The sequence below is a fragment of the Stegostoma tigrinum genome, chromosome 29 (assembly GCF_030684315.1).
Source record: "Stegostoma tigrinum isolate sSteTig4 chromosome 29, sSteTig4.hap1, whole genome shotgun sequence".
In the NCBI taxonomy this organism is placed as follows: Eukaryota; Metazoa; Chordata; class Chondrichthyes; order Orectolobiformes; family Stegostomatidae; genus Stegostoma; species Stegostoma tigrinum.
In genome coordinates this window covers 22,820,393-22,830,532 of record NC_081382.1, presented here as the reverse complement: position 1 = coordinate 22,830,532, position 10,140 = coordinate 22,820,393, and positions in this window count along the sequence as shown.

Genomic DNA, 10,140 nt, shown 5'->3' with positions numbered 1-10,140 from the left:
GACTTATTAGCCCTGGAGCGTGTCCAGCAGAGATTCACGCGGACAATCCCTGGAATGGTAGGTTTAACGTACGATGAATGGCTAAGGATCCTGGGATTGTACTCATTAGAGTTCAGAAGGTTGAGGGGAGATCTAATAGAAACTTACAAGATAATGTATAGTTTAGAAGGGGTGGACGCTGGGAAGTTGTTTCTGTTAGGCGGGGAGACTAGGATCCGTGGGCACAGCCTTAAAATTAGTGGGGGTAAATTTAAAACAGATATGAGACGACATTTCTTCAGCCAGAGAGTGGTGGGCTTGTGGAATTCATTGCCATGGAGTGCAGTGGCGGCCGGAATGTTAGATGCCTTCAAGGCAGAGATCGACAAATTCTTGATCTCAGAAGGAATCAAGGGCTACGGGGAGAGTGCAGGGAAGTGGAGTTGAAATGCCCATCAGCCATGATTTAAATGGCGGAGTGGACTTGATGGGCCGAATGGCCTTATTTCCACTCCTATGCCTTATGGTTTTATGGTCTTATAGGTCAGTGAGCGCAGGGTAATACAGAGCAATGTGGCTTGGTATATGCTAAACTCTTGGCGCCACAGTCTTTAATGACATTATGCAGGGTAAAATATGGGAGAGCAGCAGAAGCGAGTTGGCATAGCAAAGTCTGGAAGTAATGAATATATGAATGAAAGTTTCAACAGCAGATCAGCCAATACAGGGGTAAAATTAGTAGATGATCTAAATTTGGTCTTAGGGATGGCGTGGAAATGAGGACAGAAACTCATCTCAAGATCAAGCATTAGAACTATAGAGCTATAGACAAGTTAAGGTATAGAAAAGAGACCATTCAGCCCATCATGTGGCACTGGCTGAAAAAACTAGTTGCCCATTCAAAATCAACTTTCCAACATCTGGCTCATAGTTTTGTGGGTTCCAGTCCTTTAGGTGCAGGTCCGGATTCTTTTTAAATAAACTAAAGGAGGGTTTCCACCTCGACCACCAAACGGGCAGTGAATTGTAGGCACAAATCTGAGTGAAAAATTCTTTCTCCATATCCCCTCTAATCTTTCTACCAATTACCTTAAAACTGCTCTCCTTGTTAATTAACCTTTCTGCTGAGGGGAAAAAGTCTTCTCTATTCTACCCTAACTCTCATTAATTTGTACACTGCAATTAAGTTATTCCTCAGCCTCCTGTATTACTGGGAAAACAATCCCAGCTGATCTAATCTTTCTTCTTAAGTGCAAGTTTCAAACTCTGGCAACGTTCTTGTAAATCACCTCTGAAGCCTCCTGAGGACAATAATGTCCTTCTTGTAAAGTGGTGACCAGAACTGCACACAAAACTCTAACTGTGGCTCAACCTGTGTCTTATATAGATCCATCTATACCTGCTCTTGGTTAAATACATTGCCCAATGCAGGTAAGCATTCCATATGCCTTCTTTACCATTGTACATATCTGTCCAGCTATCAGGGACCCGTACGTATACGCTCCATGCCTCCCATTTTCTCTACCCTTCTCAATATGCTTTATTTATTGGAAACCCCCTTGCTCCTCAAATGCATAACTGTGGACTTCCTCAGATTGAATTCTATTTGTCACTTTTCCATTCATTCACTTGAACAAGTTAAACCACCCTGAAATTGACAGCTTTCCCCATCTTTATCAATTACACAGCCAATTTTTGTGTCATCTGCAAATTTCCCAAACTTGCCTCTGATATTTAATTCAAAATCATTGTGTATGACACAAACAGCATGAGACCCAAAACTGACTCCAAGAAATGTCCCTGGAAAGTACTTTCTACTCACAAAATATCCATCGTCCCTTATCATTTGTTTCCTGTCGTTGAACCAATTTTGAACTGAATTGCCACACTCAGCTGTATGTTGTAGGCATTAATTTTTCTGGTCAGTCTGCCAAGTGGGACCTTGTCAAATGCATTAGTAAAATCCGTGCAGGAAACATCCATTGCATCCATCCTCTTTGTTATTCCTGAAAACATTAAAAGTAAGTAAGTCATGGTCTTCGCTTCACAAAACCATACTAACTAACCCAGATTAAATTTGTGCCTCTACAACTAACAGTTTTGTGACACAAACAGCTCTTGGTATTGATTCTAGTAATGACCACCACCGAGATCAAATCAGCCTAACATTAGTTGCATTTGAAAATGCTCCTCAGAGCATCTGCCATTTCATCAATGACTCCCTTTAACAGCCTGGCTAAAAAAAATTCTCTTGAATGTCATTCAAGAATTTTGTCTCTTGGTGCCTCTCACGTTACTTGTATCTCAGTTGATATTCGACTGGAAGACCATAAGAAATAGAAAAAGGAGTGGGCTGTTTGGATCCTCAAGGCTGCTCCACCATTCAGTAGGATCATGGCTGATCCAACGTTCATATGCCCATTTTCCTGCATTTTCCTGTGACCTTTGATTCCCCTACCAATCAAGGATCTATCTATCTCAGCCTTAAATATAAACAATAACTCTGCCCCCACAGCTTACCATAGCAAGAAGTTTAAAAGTCTCACAACCCTCTAAGAGAAGAAATTCCTCCTCATCTCAGTTTTAAATTGGCACCCCTTCATTCTGAGACTATGCCCTCTGGTCCTAGGCTCTCCCATGAGGGGAAACATCCTCTCAGCATTTACTCTGTTCAGTCCCTTAGAAATGTTTCAATGAGATTTCATCTCAATCTTGTGAACAACAGTCAGTAGAGTCCTGTGCTGTTTGACCTTTGCTAAGAAGACAATTCCTCCATACAACACATTGTCCTGGTAAATCATCACTGAAATGATATATTTCCTTACATATGGGGGCCAAAACTGCTTACAACACTCCAGATATAGTCCCCATAAGACCATAAGATAAACAGCAGAATTAGGCCATTCAGCCCATCGAGTCTGCTCTGCCATTCAATCATGGCTGATATTTTCTCAACCCCATTCTTCTGCCTTCTCCCATAACCCTTGATTCCCTTACTAATTAAGAATCTAATAATCTCAATTTAAATACACTCAATGAGGTATAAAGTGAGTAAGGGAAAGATTTAAAAAGGACCTGAAGGGTAATTTTTTCATGCAGAGGATGGTGAGGTATGGAACTAGCAGACAGAGGAAGTGGTCCACCCGGGTACAATTACAACATTTAAAAGGCATCTGGACGGGTTAAGAATAGAAAGGGTTTAGAGAGATATAGACCAAATGCTGGCAAATGGAACAAGATCAGATTGGGATATCTGGTCGTCACAGACAAATTGGACCAAAGGACCTATTTCCGTGTTCTATGACTCTATGACTTGGCCTCCACAATCTTCTGCAGCAATGAGTTCCACAGGTTCACCACTCTCTGGCTGAGGAAATTCCTCCTCATCTCAGCTCTAAAGGGTCATCCCTTCACTCAGAGCCTGTGCCCTCAGGTCCTAGTCTCTCCTACTAGTAGAAACATCATCTCTACATTCACTCCATCCAGGTCTCTCAGCATTCTGTAAGTTTCAATGAAATTCTCCCTCATCCTTCTAAATCCATTGAGCACAGAGCCAGAGTCCTCAACAGTTCCTCATATGATAAGCCCTTCATTCTAGAATCATTCTTGTAAACCTCCTCTGGCTCTCCTGAAATGCACACATTTCCTTCTTTAGATATGAGTCCCCAAACCGCTCACAATATTCCAAATGTGTTCTGACCAGACCCTTATGTAGCTTCAGCAGCTCCTGTATTCTAGCCCATTGAAATGCATGCTAGCATTGCATATGTCCCCCTAACTGCCGACTGAGCCTGCATGTTAATCTTAAGAGAATCCTGAGCAAGTAGTCCCAAGTCCCTATGTGCTTCAGATTTCCAAATCCTTTCCTTGTGCAGAAAATAGTCTCTATTCTTCCTACCAAAATGCATAACCTCACAATTTCCCACATTGTACTCCATGCGATTTATTTGCCCAGTTTCCTAGCCTGTCCAAGCCCTTCTGCAGCATCCCTGCTTCCTCAATACTGTCTGTCCGTCCACCAATTTTTGTGTCATCTGCAAACATGGCAACAATGCCTTCAGTTCTTGCATCCAAACTGTTAATATATTACTTATATAATGGTGGTCCCAACACTAACCCCTGCAGAACTCCACAAGTCATCCACTGCCATCCTGAAAAACACCTTTTTTCCCGCTCTCTGCCATCTGCCAGTCTGCCAATCCTCTATCCATGCCAGTAACCTGCCCCTAACACCAAGGGCTTTATCTTATTTAGGAATCTCTTGTGTGGCACCTTGTCAAAGACCTTCAGGGAATCCAAACAGATCATATCTACTGGCTCTCCTTTGTCTCGCTTGCTTGTTACCTTATCAAATAATTCTCACACATTTGTCAGGCATGACATCTCTTGGGGAAGACATGCTGACTCAACCCTATTTTGCTATGTACCTCCAAACACCCTGCAATCTCATCCTTAATAATGGAGTCTAAAATCTTATCAACGACCAAGGCCAGTCTAACCAACCTATAGTTTCCTGTGTTCTGCTTGCCTCCTTCATTAAACAGGTGATACATAAGCCATTTTCCAGTGCTCCTTGACCCTCCCTGAGTCCAGTGATTCTTGAAAGGCCCGTCTATAATCTCCGCAGTTATGTCCTTCAGAACACTGGGGTGTCGTCCATCTGGTTTGGGTGATTTATCTGGCCTTTCAGCTTCCTCAGCACCTTCTCCTTAGTGATGGCTACAACGCTCACCTCTTTCCCTGAATCTCACCAGCACCTTGTACAGTTGCAGTAAGGCTTCCCTATTCTTACACTCCAAACCCCTTGAAATAAGGGCTAACATTCCATTAGCCTTCCCGATACCTGCTGCACCTGTGTGCGAGGTCTCTGTGTTTCAAGTACAAGTATCTCCAAATCCTTTTGTCCAGCAGTATTCTGCAGTTCTTCTCCGTTTAAATCATATCCTGTTCTTTTGTTCTGGCTTCCATAATCAACAACTTCACATTTTCCCACCTTCTACTCTATTTGGGTAGTTGATGTCCTCAACTGTTGTTGCCTTATTGTTTCTGCATTCAGAAATTTGTCCATACATTTTCTCTTCTAACTCTCTCATTATTTCAGGATCACTATTTGGAACAAGCCTAGCAGTGTGACAGCCCCTTTCTTGTTTCTGAACTCAACTTATTTGATGATTTCACGACACCAGGTTATCGTCCAACAGGTTTATTTGAAAAACTGGTGTTGTGTGATTTTTGACCTTGTCCAACCCAATCCAACAGCGGCACCTCCACATCTTTTGGTGATTCAGTTAGGATATTACTCCACCTTACAGCTATAATTGATTTTTTAAACCAATAATGCTATGCTTTTACATTTTTATCTCAGTCTCTCTCCTGCCTGAAAACTTGACATCTAGGGATATTAAACTTCCATCCTTGTCCCTCCTTCATCAATTTTCCATTATAGCAATGATATCATGCTGCCACATGTCTCTATATGACCACAGCTTTATTGGCTTTAATTGCTTCACTCCTTGTATTTACATACATACCATTTAATACTGCTAAATTACTCTGCTCTACACTTTCTAGCCTTTGCTTCTTCTGTCTTTCAGAATCATTTGCAAAACATTTGCCTCTCATTTCCTGCTACCCTGTATCTTTAAGAACTATGTATTATAATTTAATTGTAGAGTAACCTACGAGTACTCATCAGTCAACTTCTTTCCCTACATTGAATTAAGCGCCAACTACAGGAAGCTGAAACAGTCAAAGAAACTGAGATTATTGCCAGGGAGAGGAATAGACTAGGTAGCTAGGTAACAGAATTGGTATAATGGACTGAATGGATGGTTTTTGTCTTCCCAATATTTAAATAAGTCGTTTAGTAGTTAGCACCAGTGGAGGAGGTGAGAGGGATGTTGGTGAGGTAGAGCTAGGTGTTGACAGCATACCTTTGAACACTAATGGATAAAGTCCGTGTGGGGCAATGGTTAGTTGATAAATAGCAGGGGTCAAGGATAGATAGATCATTGATAATGGTGCAGAAGGAGAAAGGAGAAAGGAGAAAGGGATAGGTGTATACCACTGGGCAAGAGTTATAGCTGGGGGAAAGGCAATTACGATGAGATTAGGCAAGATTTAGGGAGCATAGGATGGGGAAGGAAACTGCAGGGGATCGGCACATTAGAAATGTGGAGCTTATTCAAGGAAAAGCTCCTGTGTGTCCTAGATAAGTATGTAGCTGTCAGGCAGGGAGGAAGCTGTAGAGCGCGGGAGCCGTGGTTTACGAAGGAGGTGGAATCTCTGGTCAAGAGGAAGAAGAAGGCTTATGTTAGGATGAGATGTGAAGGCTCAGTTAGGGCACTTGAGGGCTACGAGGTAGCCTGGAAAGACCTAAAGAGAGAACTGAGAAGAGCCAGGAGGAGGCATGAGAAGTTGTTGGCGGATAGGATCAGGGTAAACCCTAAGGCTTTCTATAGGTATTTATGGAATAAAGGAATGACGAAAGTAAGATTAGGGCCAATCAAGGATAGTAGTGGTAAGTTGTGTGTGGAGTCAGATGAGATAGGGGAAGTGCTAAATGAATATTTTTCAACAGTATTCACTCTAGAAAACGACAATGTTGTCGAGGAGAATACTGAGATACAGGCTACTAGACTAGGTGGGATTGAGGTTCACAAGGAAGAGGTATTAGAAATCCTTCAGAGGGTGAAGATAGATAAGTCCCCTGGGCCCGATGGGATTTATCCTAGGATCCTCTGGGAAGCCAGGGAGGAGATTGCCGAGCCTTTGGCATTGATATTTAACTCGTCATTGTCTACAGGAATAGTGCCAGATGACTGGAGGATAGCAAATGTGGTTCCCCTGTTCAAGAAGGGGAGTAGAGACAACCCTGGTAATTATAGACCAGTGAGCCTTACCTCAGTTGTTGGTAAAGTGTTAGAAAAGGTTATAAGAGATAGGATTTATAATCATCTAGAAAAGAATAAATTGATTAGGGATAGTCAGCATGGTTTTGTGAAGGGAAGGTCGTGCCTCACGAACCTTATTGAGTTCTTTAAGAAGGTGACCAAACAGGTAGATGAGAGTAAACCGGTTGATGTGGTGTATATGGATTTCAGCAAGGCGTTCGATAAGGTTCCCTACAATAGGCTATTGTACAAAATGCGGAGGAATGGAATTGTGGGAGATATAGCAGTTTGGATCGGAAATTGGCTTGCTGAAAGAAGACAGAGGGTGGTAGTTGATGGGAAATGTTCATCCTGGAGACCAGTTACTAGTGGTGTACTGCAAGGGTCGATGTTGGGTCCACTGCTGTTTGTCATTTTTATAAATGACCTGGATGAGGACGTAGAAGGATGGGTTAGTAAATTTGCAGACAACACTAAGGTCGGTGGAGTTGTGGATAGTGACAAAGGATGCTGTAGGTTGCAGAGAGACATAGATAAGCTGCAGAGCTGGGCTGAGAGGTGGCAAATGGAGTTTAATGCAGACAAGTGTGAGATGATGCACTTTGGTAGGAGTAACCAGAAGGCAAAGTACAGGGCTAATGGTAAGATTCTTAGTAGTGTAGATGTGCAGAGAGATCTCGGTGTCCATGTACACGGATCCTTGAAAGTTGCCACCCAGGTTGACAGGGCTGTTAAGAAGGCATACCGTGTTTTAGCTTTTATTAATAGAGGGATCGAGTTCCAGAACCAAGAGGTTATGGTGAAGCTGTACAAAACTCTGGTGCGGCCGCACTTGGAGTATTGTGTACAGTTCTGGTCACCGCATTATAAGAAGGATGTGGAAGCTTTGGAAAGGGTGCAGAGGAGATTTACTAGGATGTTGCCTGGTATGGAGGGAAGGTCTTATGAGGAAAGGCTGAGGGACTTGAGGCTGTTTTCATTAGAGAGAAGAAGGTTGAGAGGTGACTTAATTGAAACATATAAAATAATCAGAGGGTTAGATAGGGTGGATAGGGAGAGCCTTTTTCCTAGGATGGTGACGGCGAGCATGAGGGGGCACAGCTTTAAATTGAGGGGTGAAAGATATAGGACAGATGTCAGAGGTAGTTTCTTCACTCAGAGAGTAGTCAGGGAATGGAACGCTTTGCCTGCAACGGTAGTAGATTTGCCAACTTTAGGTACATTTAAGTCGTCATTGGATAAGCATATGGACGTATATGGAATAGTGTAGGTTAGATGGGCTTCAGATCGGTATGACAGGTCGGCAGAACATCGAGGGCTGAAGGGCCTGTACTGTGCTGTAATGTTCTATGTTCTATGTTCTCTATGTTTCCCTGGCTTTGATTAGATAGATAAGATTTGAAACCTTCCCTCATTTCTTCAAGTCACAACACATAATATTTTATGTTCAGCTTTGATTTTAAAAAATGGAATTTTTGCATATCATCCAAAAGGTGTCTTGGATGGCTCGGTGTCTCAGGAGTTAGCACTGCTGCTTCACAGTGCCAGGGACCTGAGTTCGATTTGAGCCTTGGGTGACTGCCTGTGTGAAGTTTGCACATTCTCACGATATCTGCGTGGGTTTCCTCTGGGTGCTCCAGGTTTCCTCCCGTAGTCCAAAGATGTGCAGCCTAGGTGAATTGGAAATGGGAAATTGCCCTTAGTGTCCAGGGATGCACAGGTAGGTAGGTGAGCCCTGGGAAATGCAGGGTTACAGGATAGGGTAGGTCTGGATGGGATGATCTTCGGAGGGTCAGTGTGGACTTAATGGGTTGAATGGCCTGCTTTCACACTGTCAGGGTTCTATTCTCACTCCTGATAATATGTAATCCCTTTAATTTAGATGTGCTCAAGTCTATAGAGTTAAACCTAAACACATCGCTTCTGATTTAAAAGTAAGTGTGCACCCACAGATCTGACATCCTGGAGATAAACCCACTTGTGCATAAAGAAGCTTTTTCCAGTGGTTGTTTTGCTAAGCATCTTAAATTGATGTCTTCTGATTCTCCAAACTTCTAACAAGAGGAGCAGTTTCTTTTTATCTGGGCCACTTGCGACTTTGAACACCGCTATCAAATTTCCTCTCAGTCTCTCTTTTCTGTTGAGGTCAACCCCAGCTACTTCAATCTATCTGCATAACCAAAATCCCTAACCCCTGGAACAATTTGTGAGCCTTTACAGCATCTGCCCTTAAGATTTTTGTTCATTTGGTTGGAAGACTGGTTTACAATGCGGGATGACGCCAAAAACATCAGTTCAATTCCTGCACTGGCAGAGTTTACCACAAAAGACTCTCCTTCTCAATCACTTCTCTTCTCCTGCGGCATGGTGACCTTCAGGTTAAACGATCCATCAGTCAACTCTCTCTAGTGAGAGTTAGGGAAAATGGAAACTTTACCTTTACCTCAGGATTGGAACCAATACTCCAGTTTTTACTGAATTAGTTTTTCCATCTTACATTGGACATTTATGTCCATTGGAAAATGGTCTGAAGCAAACCAAACTCATTTCAAAAGGAAGACAAATCAAAGACAGAAGTTGTTGGAGACTTTGTAAGCCAGATCATATCCATTGAGAAACCATTTGATATTCTTCTTCAGAATCCTTGTCTCCCAGAATTTTTGCGTCTTTTTCAGATTTTCTCAACTCCCAGTGTCTGCAGTATTTTTTTTTCGGTTTGTTGAAGGAACATTATTAATGATAGGTGATCAATTATTCAACAGCTAGTTTGGCCTATGCTTGCACTCAGGTCTTTTGATTATAAGAATTTCTCATATAAACCATTACCATTGGTAATAATTTCCACTAAATTTGTTTTTCCTTTTTCTTGGGTTTAGAATGTCACCATTTCCTTGCCATTTCCCTGACTGCCACCATTTTTTTCTTGACTTAACTCATCTCAATTTGTACTCTTCAATTTCTCTCAGTATTTTATTCTGAGACTTTCCTTTCCTTACATGAGCTATTTTCTCCTTGCCTATCGTTCTGTCTCCCACTTTGCCATCTTTTCCTTCTTCGGGTTCGCAAATTCATTTTCCTGACCCACTGAATCTATGTCCTGCCTTCTTTGTTCCCTTTCCTGGGTTACCCTTTGAATGAGAATTTTTTAGTCATTGGCTCAATTCTTGTTATTTGTGAATTGATGAGTGGGGGTGAATGTAATTGGTTCTGGTTCAGCTCACTGGTGACTAACTATGGGAGACACTAAACTGACCAATATTGTGCCTTT